Below are 13,464 nucleotides of genomic sequence, written 5' to 3'. Positions count from 1 at the left end.
GAGCGTGTCAATCATCCTGATTATCTCGATTCAGCTTACAAATTACGTTCGCTAATACCCAAGAGGCAGAGGAAATGCATTCTGTGCGGTTTCTAGAGGCACATTGCAGTTAAAACATTCACTTTCAAGTGCACAGATGTAGCAACATTGTTGACAATCTCCTTATTATCAGCAATAAGATATGGTCAATGGAAGATGGAAGATTGTTCTATATTCATCCCACTAACTATCGTTAATTTCAACTTCCTTCCGTCGCCTATCGATTAAATTTTCTCTAAAGATAAAATATACCGGACCATGAAAACTGTATATATAACTGTTATTCATTTATGGATACTTCGGACACGTTTGCAAAAATTACAAATCACTTCTAGTTAATTAATTAGAACATTTATTATCACAATAAAGGAAATTCGAAACGCAATCGATAACCCTGATTTATTCCGCCTTAATTTTTAAAACAATGTGTCTAACCAGGCATCTATATTATGTGGCTAGTCCTTCTAAAAATAGAACTGTCAACTCATTCTTTCAATGGGATGTGATTAGTGCAGCGTACACTTCCACACTTCACAACATTGCATAGTTAAGGCCCATTTAGGTTGAGTCATTGCTTCCTTTACTTTATTATTATCCATAAAATTTTAAGCATCAAATAAAGTATTTATTAACTGCCTATTTTATAATTATGAGACAATGAGAGAGGCGCAGCGTTATTTTAAAAGTCCAATTTGCTCCATATTCTGTGAACATGTTTGAATTAATTGTCTAAAATCTTTGATGAACAAGCGTTTTATAAGTAATGTATATTATAAAGGGCAGAAAATTCTTACGGATTCCGCTTTAATTAACCTTTAAACATAAAGTTATAAATACATTCTTTACATACGTACTGAATAGTATAAATATATGAGATTATATAGTTTGTGTACTCGTAACAGCTCACAATCCATCAGTTCGAAAAAGAAAATACAAACAAACTGTAAGAAAATTTCATATAAGATTACTCGAGAAATGTTTAGCAATTCAGTATAAGATTGTTATGTAGTATTATAAAAATAACAAGTTTAAAGATGGTTGGTTTAACGAATATAGTTACTTAGCATAGTGATGCGGATTATTCAGATTAAGGAGAAGGAGCATTTATTTGTGGCTATTGTTAATGCACACCTTTGACTGGCGTGTTAAATCTAAGACGATTACGCGTTTAAGGGCGAATAATTGTAGAATTTTCAACTATTACAGTCTCTACGTAGATATTCATTTATATATAAATTTAAATGAAAGCTACACAGACCATTGTTTCCATCTATTTTTCTTCTCGGCTTCTTAAATATAATGTTGCCGTATTTAATGTAAAAACTAGTTTTTGCCTTTTAATTTAATAGAAAATTTACTCGATTAAATAATTTATTTGGTTGCTCCGCTTTTCTAATTATCACAATGCAAAATAAATACCATCGCATCAAGTATAAAGTAAATAGAAATCTGAGAATATTTTTAAAATTTATCATCCGAATATTATTTTATCAATAGATAAGGATTCTTTTTAACTCTTCAAAGATTAAGATAAATTGTGATAAAATTTATTCATTATTTTTAAAGGGAAAACATTATGCGATTAACATGCCGTGTTAATTTAATGACAGCATAATTAGAAAAAGCAGTTTTAATGTCATTACTGTTAAGTAATAGGGAAGGATAGAATGGCAACTGGAAAATGGCCGCTCTCTAAGAGATATCATCTTAATATGGCCAATACACAGCTGAATCACATCTCCTAACAATATAACTGCAAAGACCAATTCTCCTCGAATATATCCAAGATGGTGTGGTGTAAGGCATCTCTCCCGAAAAAGCATAAAACGCAACATTTGACTAAATCCTTTCGGAAGGAATATAGAAAAAAGCAAAAAAGAAAAAGAACAGAAGAGTCTTACAACCGAAACCGAGCGAGTTAACGGGGGACAATGAAGTATTGAATAGGTTGTGGAGCATCGTTTGAGCAGTTTGTCCGGAGATTCCCTCAGGAACAGCAATCGATTGATATTCGCAGACGGGTTAAACACGCTTCACAATGGAAGGAATCTCGCGAGAATAAACCGTTTTCTCTTCCAAAAAAGATGTGGCTTAAGAGAGTAGAAGAATAGTTTCCCTTTTTATAAACTGTTTTTCCTCGACTGATGCCTGATTGCATGCCAGAGATTCGTAGTTTCTTACACTTTACAAAACTATTATTTATATCAATGAAGCTAGAAGATAAGAAGTACACTACCTACGCTGTGGTTCTAGGCACGAAGACGAAGAAGAAAATGGCTAAAACAATTTGCAGTTGATGACACGCCCGAGTATTGTGAAAGATTTTTAAAATAATTAATAAACTGAAATCCGTAAATATGCTATAAGAAATTCTCGAAAATATTTTGTTTTGAATTCCCAAACAGTTAGTTCATTTCCTGTTTTCATTCCGAAAGATAACAACCTGAAAAAACTGCAGGAGCCATCAATCATGAGCTAGGTCAAACGACTCTTTTACTAGTATAAAGATTTCATTTCAAATAAACGGGTTTCAATCTGTGATATATGTTTTCGTGCATTTGAACTTTCTTAACTGAAGGCAACTTCGCCTTACGGATGCTACGTGTTTAGATGGATGACCGAAAAATTCCATATATCAACAATTACAAAGAATGCTGTATATCAATAGAAAAACTGGCTTGGTGCGGAATGGCAGAAAAATTAATTTATTTATACATGCTTTAGAAATTATCATAACAATGAATATTATAATAATTTACTACTGATACATTGTAGCGCGTATGGTGTTTCAAGGTCATCCCAACTCTTTTTTTTCGCAGAAGATAACACTATCAGCTCGACTAGCATAACACTAGAGGGATGTAGAGCACATCGTACAGCTCGTAGGGCTTAAAGGACGATACCATTCCGCCTGACAACTTAAGGTTAAATAAATATGTCTAGAGAGTTGGCAGGCACGTGAGAACTATTCGCCTCCTCCTTTTTCTTCTTCTGCTGAAGATAGGAATTGGCAAGTGTAAACACGACGGGGCGACTAAAACTGTATTTTGGGATAAAACGATTTTTCTTCTTTGGCATAAGAGCTGTTAACTGAAACGCAGTAACATCTTTAGTATTAGGATTACATCTGTCCATTCCCCCGAGTCTAATTCGGTTCTAATTTGCTGATAATTTCATTTAACAGCAGCAAAATTACCACCAAGAAAGCCAACTCTGCCCGTTTATTAATCCTATAGAATTATCTATCGGCTCTTTAAGCCTGACTTTCGGATTCAAATGGCGTGGTAATGCAGGAAGTCTGCACGTTTGCAAAAAAGTAGGTAAAGTAAACATATAATTACTTTAGTGCAGTTACAGAATGACTCCTTCCTCTTACAGAAACTCGCACCTAGATTTTTTTTCTTTTTGTATGTGTGTGTGTAATTCCAATCTGGTTACACGATTCGAATTTAAAAGTCTCGAGGATCTTTTATTTAAATAATAATAATAATAAAAAAAGAAATACACATCAAACGTATTTAATTTAATTGAATAAACAATCCATTGAATTCTTAACTAATGGGCCGGATATATAAAAAGCCGGACTGGTTCCACAGAATCGAATTTCAAACGTTACGAAAGAGAAAGTAGGACAGTACCTCCTATTGATGACGTCACTGAAGACAGATATGGACCTCGAATCCGCGATTTCGACTTTTCGGCGTGTGGTTGGAAGAGAAGCGGCGTATAATCTAGGACAAATTGTGAATGCGAGAATTTAATTCGGTTACGGACACGTTACACAAGGCGACCTCCGACACATCTGCGTCGTAACGAATATCGATATGAGAAACTTCGCAAACAGGTTGCCTAATTTATAAGACAAGCAGGTGGCGTAAAGAGAACTTCTTCCGCTGACCTTCTAATGCACTCAAGGACGATTCCAACCTATGTGACCGTTCCTAAAGCTTAAAACCCTTCTGCGATATACGATTACACACTCGGATACCGAAGATTATGATTAGTTAGCAAAATACGAGTGTTCGTTACGAGATTCTGTTAATGAAATGTTAAACTTTTATTAATAAATTCTCCGTCCGGATATATTATTTGTTGACTTCAACGAAAAAATTTCCCCAGAGAAAAACTCTTCAGACGAATTAAGCTTGAAAGTGTAGGCATATTGTGTAGCCTTACTCAGCAGTATTAGTAACTTAACTTGTTCGACTTTTTAAAAGTAACTTAATATTCCTAGAAAGTTAATTACGCTTGCCAATTCATTACTTTAAAACCAATGGTAACATTTTTCTTAAGTGTCAAAGTGATCGCATCTATCGGATATTTTGTTTAAAATGTAAAAATTCAAGTTGAAATTTGATAATTTTTTAAACACATTTTCAGCTCTGTTTCGCGTTCTCCCTCTATGAATTCCCACTGGATAGAAAAAGAATTCATCAGTGCAATATTTGGCAATTTATCGCGGTTCAAACTCGCTATTTTGTTAACCAAACAGCAGTTTGAACAATAGGAAAAATAAATTATTCCTACCCACGAGTCATATTTGATTACAAATTAGCTTTCCTACCGTTGGAATCGGTTGTATGGTATAGGCCACGAGATCAAAACGTGCATCTTTTTTTCAAACTTATGCTATATTTCGAAGGTTAAGCCAATTGGGCGATAAGAAAACAGGTTAGGTGGGAGTGGGGACAGAAAGGGCGTCGTCCCCAAACAGAAATTCCGACACATACGTAGAAAGTATTCCAATCACGTGATTTCTCGGTGACACGAAAGAAAATAAAATAAAAAAAAACAACCTAATAATAGTAACTAGAAACGAAAATTAAACTTCCAAAAATTGCCAAAACTAAAATTCGAATTAAACTGTTTATAGTTTTTATGCGGGACAACCCGGGTTATCTATACAAAAAGCCATTAGATCCGAAGAGATTTTTTTTTCTTCTTCCAGAAAAACAAATGCTCCTAAACCAATCCTTAAGCCTCCTCAAAAGGGAGAAGAGGACAAGAAGGACGATAGAAAAAAAAGAAAGAAAGAAAAAAAAAAGAGAGCAGTTCTTACTCTTCTTAACAAATTAACGTTGATAACATTTGCTTTTACAAGTATGTAAAAACCTGCAGGTTAGCCGCATTAAGTGTTTCGCTGGGAGATTTCCCTGGAGTGACATGTTAAAATCATAATCTAACTTGGCTTTTTCTTTTCTCCTTCCTTCTGGCCATTTTCACATCTTAGTTGAAATTCATTAAAGCAGAAATGAAAATTGTGTACCCAATTTCGAACTGGTTTCGCATAATTTCCAGAAGGAAAGGGAATCTGTTATCCACCACTCCACTCGTGAAAACCTCTCTTTTATTAAAAAAAAAAAAAAAAATGGCTTTTTGAATCCGAATCAGCAAAATATTACCGTCCAAAATATTGAAAAACTGTATTATTTTCTAAAAAAATTTAAATTGAATAGATTTCCGATAGACGGAGTGCATAAAAGTTATGACACTTTGATACATTTGTATTGGATGATGGCCACCGCTGGTAAGGAAAAGTAAAAATTTAGCTGTTTACAGAAAACATGAGTCAACCACACCCAAACAAGCTTGAATCTGTAGAGGATGAGATGAAGCGGAATCAATTCCACGCTTGATGAGAATCGGGGGCGGATTTTGGCAAAAGATAGCACGGCGTAGGTAGAAAAAGTAAAAGGGAACGATGCCAAGACGATGATTTGGTTACTGGCTGACGGGTTGGCAGAAAGGTGGAGAATTTCTGACCGAATAATTTTCAGTTTATGTTAGTTTCCTGGTTATTTTCGGAACTCTGGATGAATGCAGGTAACAAGACAAGCGAATGAAAAAATAAAATGACATTTGCATATTAAAAATCTTTTCGATCTCGCAACAGGTTCGGATTTTTAAACGAAAAAATAAAAAAAGCCAAACCCTATCAAATGTTCCGCACAAGGAAAAAGCGTTACTAGATTATATCTGAAAGAAACCAAGTTTTGCCGGGTGCTTTAAAAACCTTCCAAACTGTATTCACTTCTCGGCTTCCTCCGTAAGAATGAAAATAAAGTTCGACCCTTGGCCTTTGCAATATTTCGCAACCGAATTTTTAAAGTCGAATTCTTAGGCATAAAATAAAAAAATAATAATAATAAAAAATTTAGTAGTACATTAATTACCTTCTCTCATTAGCATCTTGTAATCGCTTAGTCTCGCGGGAACCATTTGGAATGAGTAAAGCGAATAATCGACGATACCCTCGAGTCAAAAGAGTTCGGCAATTAGTTCTATATTAAAATTAGTTGGACTAAAAAAAAAAAAAAAACAAAAACAACAAGAGCAAAAAAGGAAAAAGCCGAGGTGGATAGGAGAGAAAACAATTCGTATTCTTCCTTTGCCGAAATTAGAAGTTTAGTTTGCGAATGTTTGGCTGACTGTTGCCATGGTGATATTCGGTAACAGGATGTGACGAATCCCGACGACCTGTAGGGCCCGAGTTAATCGAAAATATGATTCGATAACTTCGCATTGGCTCCGTCAGTCGGAAATTTCGTCGGAGCAACAAGTTAAGACCTTGGGTCTTAATAAAAATACTAATAACCTCGCCAGACGGACACGGGCGGTAGAATTGTGACGTTAGTGACGTCATCGACGAAGTGGTCCTTAAATCGAGAAAGAGGTCAACTGCAACACGTCACTTTTTCTTTACTTACGGATGTAGAGGGGGGAGGGTGGCCGTCTCTTATCGCTCGGCCCAAAGCTGGACGTAAACCGACCGGAGCGGAAAGGAACCGCCGCCAACGTCGCCCGATCGGTCCCATACGTAAGTAAATAGAAGAAAAGTGGGTGAAAGGGCACGCGATCAAACTACGTTCTAGGCGACCACACCCCTCCGGGTGTCGAAAACGCATCAGGTGGAGACGAAGCGTCGAAAAGTCGACTGGAAGGCCATCGGGACGCGAACAGATGCCTAGGAGCCGCGCTATCCCACGCGTAACGCCAACCGCATATGCGCTGCGAGTCGCTTGACAGTCACAGCTGTTAACCCAAACATACGGCAAAAGAGCTTATATAAAGCGATGCGCCCTTCCCGTCTTCCATCGGGAACCGGGGAATGAAATAAAAAAGTAAACGACGAGACTCACCTCTTATTATTGGGCTGAAACGTTGCGTTGTGTCAAAACGTAAAGACGTTAGACGACGTTCGCCATCTTCACTAGGCGCGTGGTGCAAGTCAGATTGCACGCGGCCACTGGCACGTTCTTTCTGCTTCTTGTCTCTCCATTGGCCCGATTTGAGCACGCGCATTGAAAAGTAGAGGTTCCCGATGACGTATTCTCTTAATGGGTTAAAAAATAAAAAAAAAGTAAAAAATAAAAAAAAGTTCGATTTTTGAATTATCGTCCATGTTTATGGATTTTTAGAAACTTCTTCGCCATAAGTAAATCCTTATCGAAAAATATACCCGTATTAATTTCCCGTATTTTAATAATTAAAATTTTAACACTTTTCGACGCCATTTTTAAATCTCCCAGAGTTTTGTTTACAATACTCGCTTATAATTGGCGCATTTAACTTCGTAATAAAGAAACTATATTATTTTTGTTGTCGCGTAATTTCTATTTAGAATAATTAATGAAGACAAAGTAATTCTGTACATATTTATATATCGGCCCATCGACACCTTTTTGCCACTCCCTTTATGCGGCACCGCCATCTGTCGGAAAGAGATATAGTTACTTTCTCAATCGGGATGCTTAGTAAAGAAGTTTTCGTCACGTGACTGGTACTTAAAGTCGTAAATTCTATATAGAAATTGTTTCAAAAACATGCTTCGACCATACGGAATTTCTTTCGCTTCGTTTTAAGTTACTTATTCCCAGAAAATTAACGAATTACGCAACTTGTATAGCTTAGCTTCTCTGTCGGCACGCCGTGTAGGCCCAGACCATGACGTGTTGGCGATGGCGAAACTGTGTGATTCATACAACTCCCACTGTGTTTTAACGAATTTTTCGACATTTCGTCTTAAACTTAATTATATCTTAGATATACTCTCATAATTAACCATGAAATGTTTACTTTCGAGGAAAAAAACACTGCAAAATTAATATCTTTAAAATAAATTTTTCGAAATTTTTTAAATTCTAAATACATATATTTTTTTATTTTAAAACTTTATTTCACCGAAAAAAATAATAAAATAAAATTGTAATTTTTCTTCTTTGTCTGTCTTTACCCCTTTCGGAGTAGTGTCTCCATCTAGTGTGAATTTGCCGAATGATATCTCTACGAATTCGAATCTGAGGAATATAAAACGTATATAAACTTTAGATTATAGACAATTTGTATTTAATTTTATGCACAAAAAAAAAAGTTTTACTTTTATTTCGGCAAGTTCTTAAATATCGAAGAAGAAGCTGTTTTAAAACTAGCACCCTCTCCTATACGTGAACGAAAACACTGGGATGAAGTACATAAATACTTTTAAAAAGTATTTAAAATTAAATTTACCAATAAATAAATTTAATTTTTAAAGAATTATGGCAATGCGTGGCTTTACCTTTTTAAGGCCACGACTATCGGGCATTCGGGACAAAATCCTGGTAACTGAATACGCTAACAAAGCGTAGAATAGGCCTAGAGGGGGAGGGGGGTAAATATACAAACGATCCCGTCCTATATAAAGGTTATGTGTTATCGATAGGCCTATAGGGCCTACCGAATTACAAGTAACTACGGGGGCAACCTTCGCTCGGGATAAAGAGCATCTCGAGTTGCAAACGTCATGCAATACATCGTAAAGTATCACGTATCTAGTTATAATGTTACTTGCCTGCGCATGAAGTGAGTAGGAGGCACGAGGGAAGAAAAACATCAGCAGATCTTATTGATTGGTCGGAAGGAGAAAAGAAAAGCATTCTTCTGTCGGAGTGTCTGCTTTTAATGACACTCTTGACACTTAAAACAAGTAGAATAAAGAAAATATTTAATTACTTCATGCATAAGCATTCGATGGAATAATAAAGGGAAAGCCCTTTATTGACATCAGAAGAACTCATTTCTAGAAAATTCAATAAGAGGCCGAAAAGAAACACAATCCCGCTTTTATTTTCTCTTTCTTTTTAATCTTGTTTGATTTGTAACCAATGAATTATTTGAAATTTTTACAGCTTTTTCTTTTCCATTGCACAGAAACGTTTATATTCTCCTTACCTTTATACTTTACGTATAGACGGAGAAAACACGAGAAGTATGCATGGAAAATATTTTATAACTTGACTGTAACATACTTATAATATACCTAAATTAACCTTTATAATTCTACAGAAATCATTTCTATTTTACACAATAAAAGTTAAAGTAAACCTTACATTTTTACATTAAAAAAAAAAAAAGTATATATATAAAGTATACTACTGAAGTTATGAGTTTAATAAACTATTATAACCTTAAACAATATATACTGTAACACAATAAAACAGCTACTTTTTATTTTATATATTTAAAAAGTAAATACTGTAATCTGTGATAGATAAGTTTTAAAAAAACTGAATAGGATAATCGTAACTTTAAAAAAATGCCTATAGGTTAAATGATACATAATAAAATTGGCATACATTTATCCTGTGAATAATGATTACTATGTAGTAGGCCCCGAAGCATAATTTGTAGTAGGCTCGTGACCGTCGTGTATAAACTTACAATTGCCTCGAGGTATATTTTGCGCTCATGTGATTGTCGCGCTAAAATATCACCTACAGGAATCATTTTTAAAATTAGAGGGTTTTTTTCGTTCACCGATTTCAGATTTTTTTTTTTTACTTTTAAGATAAACTTTACTTGAATTTTTTACGCTGTTGAATTTACGTTGTTTAAAGAAGGAGGAGAAAAAAGAAAACGAGTTTAAAAAAAAGATAGAGTAGAAGCATTTGTTAAGCATTTCAATCAGACCTCCACTGATAATTTTGTTTGCGAGTTTTACGATGTTGTAAACATTTTGTTGTAATTACGAGCGGAACGATAAATTTCAATTAAAACTGAGAAACGTCATTCGTTTGGAAGAAGCAAAGGGACCTTTTCCTTATTAAGTAATTTTGTATTCAAGCCACGATTGATCATTACGTCATTGATTTTCTTCGCCATCAACTTTGCTATTCCTTCTTCTGTAATAGCAATGAGGTAATTGAATAATAATAAAAAAAAGCTGCCATATTTTTTTTTCCAAGCGCAACAATTCTATTGCCTTCATACCGAATCGTGCTACCACACTAATAAACGACTCCGCATGCATTTTTTAATTTTATTAATACAATTGTTATTATATAATTTAATACGTTGCAATAGAAACAATTAAAATTATTATTTTATTTAAAAAGTAACACATTCCTTCACTTATTTCTGATTTTAAAGTTATTCCTATAGCAGTAAGCTTCTAAATTTAACCCGTAACTGTAACGTTTTAATGCATTCCTGTTTTTATTTAAAGATGCCACGAAGTAGCTTAAGCAAACATAACATATTACCATAAAAAAGCAGCATAGAATACTAATATCTTTACAGAAAAAGTCTTATCTCTTTATTGCTGTAGAGGTATATCAGTGACGGTTACAAAATACTACTTTTAGTAACAACATGATAACTTACCTTTAACGACTCACTTTATTGCCGACAAAGTAGCATATCATATCACTACATGAAATGCTACTATAGTAACAATAGATCACGGGTAACTTTATTGCTCCTAGCCTCTGCAACTACAATATACCAAACATGCTACTATAGTAATAACAGCTATTGGATATTTTGACAATGTCATTTTATATATACAAGCTGCTGAAGGTTGTTTAGCTAGTATTACTGTAGCATACAAGATTATTCAATATGATAGAGAACTAGTCGTTTATAATGCTGTTACGGTAATAAACTACCATTCTTGGCATTGGAGATATTTTATATTAAAGGTTCTAATTAAAGTAGAAACTACATAATTATGTTAAGCATACTTTAACGTTATTTTTTCTGAATAATAACGAGCTTATAAATTTGTCACGTGTATAACTTTAGAACTACAATAAATTTTTTATGTTTGAAGAAGTTCAGAATTATAAGTGCCATTGAAGAAACAAAACCCAGTTAAAAATTATATGTATTGTACGAGTTCTGAGAATTGAATTTTATTAAAAATTATACGGGTTTAAAAGCTAATAAACACTTAAATTTAAATGACAGTATTTATCAATTTTCAAAATAAAAAATTATGCGATAAATACCGATGCGCAACAATTTACAATCGTTTACTGTTTAGAAAAACGGGTTAATATCAATATCAAAAGGATTGTAAGGCTATAAGAAGGTCAAAAATCATCAAAAGTAAGAAAATGAAAGAAAGACGGATGCAAAAGCAAAGCAGCTGCGACAAAAGGTAACCACCTGCAACCAATGTTATCACATGAAGTGTTGCTTTTCCCGATCTGAATGTCAAACATCAGCATCGGGAAAAAGATAAAGGATAGTTTTAACGAAACCCAATTTACTATTGAGACTGCAGGGAATGCAATTGTTCAGTTGTAACACCGTATCGAGTAGAAGATACGACAAATAAGATGGATGCAGCATTTAAATTGAGTTATTGCTATAAATATCGCAGAAGTACTACCGCCCTTGTCCTTTTGCACTGATCAAATAATATCTATATTTGTCCATCTTCTAAAATGACGAACCTTTATACCATCTGACCCATTTTATTTTACTATTGTTTTCTTTTTTTTTACCATTTATTTTATTTGAAAAATCTACCCAGGTTTACTTTTTTTTTTGAATTAGAAAAAATAAAAAATTCGTTTCATTACTTCCTGCAAAAGTTTTTTCATTATTTTAATCCAAATAATCCTTAGAATTAAGGATGGTTTTTTGCATTTTATTTTAAAGATTTAAAACATTTTAACAAAAAAAAAAATAGCCTTTAATAATTATAAGGAAATGTCTTTTTTTTTAATCCTAAAATAATAATTATTGTAATATATACAGAAAGAGAAACTTAATTTTCCGTTTAAATTCAATAACAACAACTTAATTGCCTTTACTCGAGAACATCAACCAAAATTTATCTAAAGGCAGAAACATTGGCCAGCTTCTCTTAGATTAAAAAAAATAAAACCATGGTTAGACCTAAAAACTAAAGAATACAATTGTTTCTCTAATTTCCTTTAAAAAAATAATAAAAAATAAAGGATATTTATTACAGAACAAGAAAAAAAAATTCTCCACACTCATAAATCATTTAAAATATTGCTTTTAAATCAGTGATACGTCTGTGAAGCAATTTCTGGTACTGTACCACGAGAAATTTTACGTATAAAAATAATATTTAGATATACGGTAAATGAAAGAGCAATACGCTAAAATCAGACACAGTAAAATAAAAAAATAACAATAATAAATGGAAATTTTAAAGCTATGTTAAGAATTAAAATGACGATGATCATCAATTCCAAACATTATTTTCGAGTTTGTTGATAGGAAAAGTTTTCATTACTGAGAAATCTAGATTGAAAATAACTGGTTTAAAGTATCTTCCATTATTAGAAAAAAAAGTGTGCAAAAAAAATCACATTACACTCTTGCACATGAGCAGACACACCAGCGATACTTGGCACGCGACTGGGAAACAAACCACAAAACTAGCACCTGTCGCTCCGCTTCCAGTAGGTTCCGCTCCTCAAATATCAAATATTCGAAGCGGAAAAATAAAGATAGATAATATTTTATAATATAATATATCTCTGTAGGTGACTACTTTCTCCGGTTATAAAAAAAACGAGTCTCAATCGAAGTAAGGAAAATAGATAATAGAAGTTACCATAAATTGTTAGAATAAAGGATGTACAAACCGCGTAATAAGACCCCAAAATTACTAGAAATTATTCATTCTGCAACTTTAGCTTCTTTTGACAAAAGAAGTGCATTAACGACCAGACATTAATTACATCTGGTAAGAAAAAATTTAAGGGGAAAAGTTAATGGATCAAGCAGAACGGTGTTTCCTTACTGCACCTTCACTATGCAAATGAGCGAAATGACAATTAACTGACATTCCATAATATGCCGGATTAGTCAGGTAATGAGCGTAACGTTCCTTGTTACGTCTTCGTTTTTTTTTAGTAACGACCAGCTGTTTAGAAATTAAGGGTCTTCTTCTTTTTTTTTTTAAATCAACTTCCGTAAAGTATCTTGACAACTTGGAGAAGTGCACTTTTTGAAAAATAAATGCCAGCGAAAGGATGCACTTCTAGTAAGATTGTGTTACTGATTTTTGGAGAGCTTCACTGTCTATATAGGGAAACATTTCTTGTTTTGTTTTGCTCTAGTAGAAAACTCTACTTCTACAGAAATGCACCTGTTCTTTCAAAATATACTCGTATATACCTT

At 33.7% G+C, this 13,464-nt stretch overlaps 1 protein-coding gene across 3 annotated transcripts in view; it reads right to left on the bottom strand.

Annotated features, from left to right (window-relative positions):
* LOC136983253 (protein muscleblind-like) overlaps positions 1-7,339 on the bottom strand; it is a 136,504-nt gene extending 129,165 nt beyond the window's left edge. For all 3 annotated transcript variants that reach the window (XM_067279957.1, XM_067279956.1, XM_067279959.1), the window contains exon 1: positions 7,179-7,339. The gene's annotated coding sequence lies outside the window, so the exon portion shown is untranslated. The remainder of the gene's footprint in view (positions 1-7,178) is intronic.
* Positions 7,340-13,464: the final 6,125 nt, after the last annotated feature.

Source organism: Centruroides vittatus, unplaced genomic scaffold, assembly GCF_030686945.1.
Source record: "Centruroides vittatus isolate TY-2023 unplaced genomic scaffold, ASM3068694v2 contig_879, whole genome shotgun sequence".
In the NCBI taxonomy this organism is placed as follows: Eukaryota; Metazoa; Arthropoda; class Arachnida; order Scorpiones; family Buthidae; genus Centruroides; species Centruroides vittatus.
The sequence above is the reverse complement of the archived record's forward strand: the minus strand, read 5'-3'. Positions and strand labels throughout refer to the sequence as shown.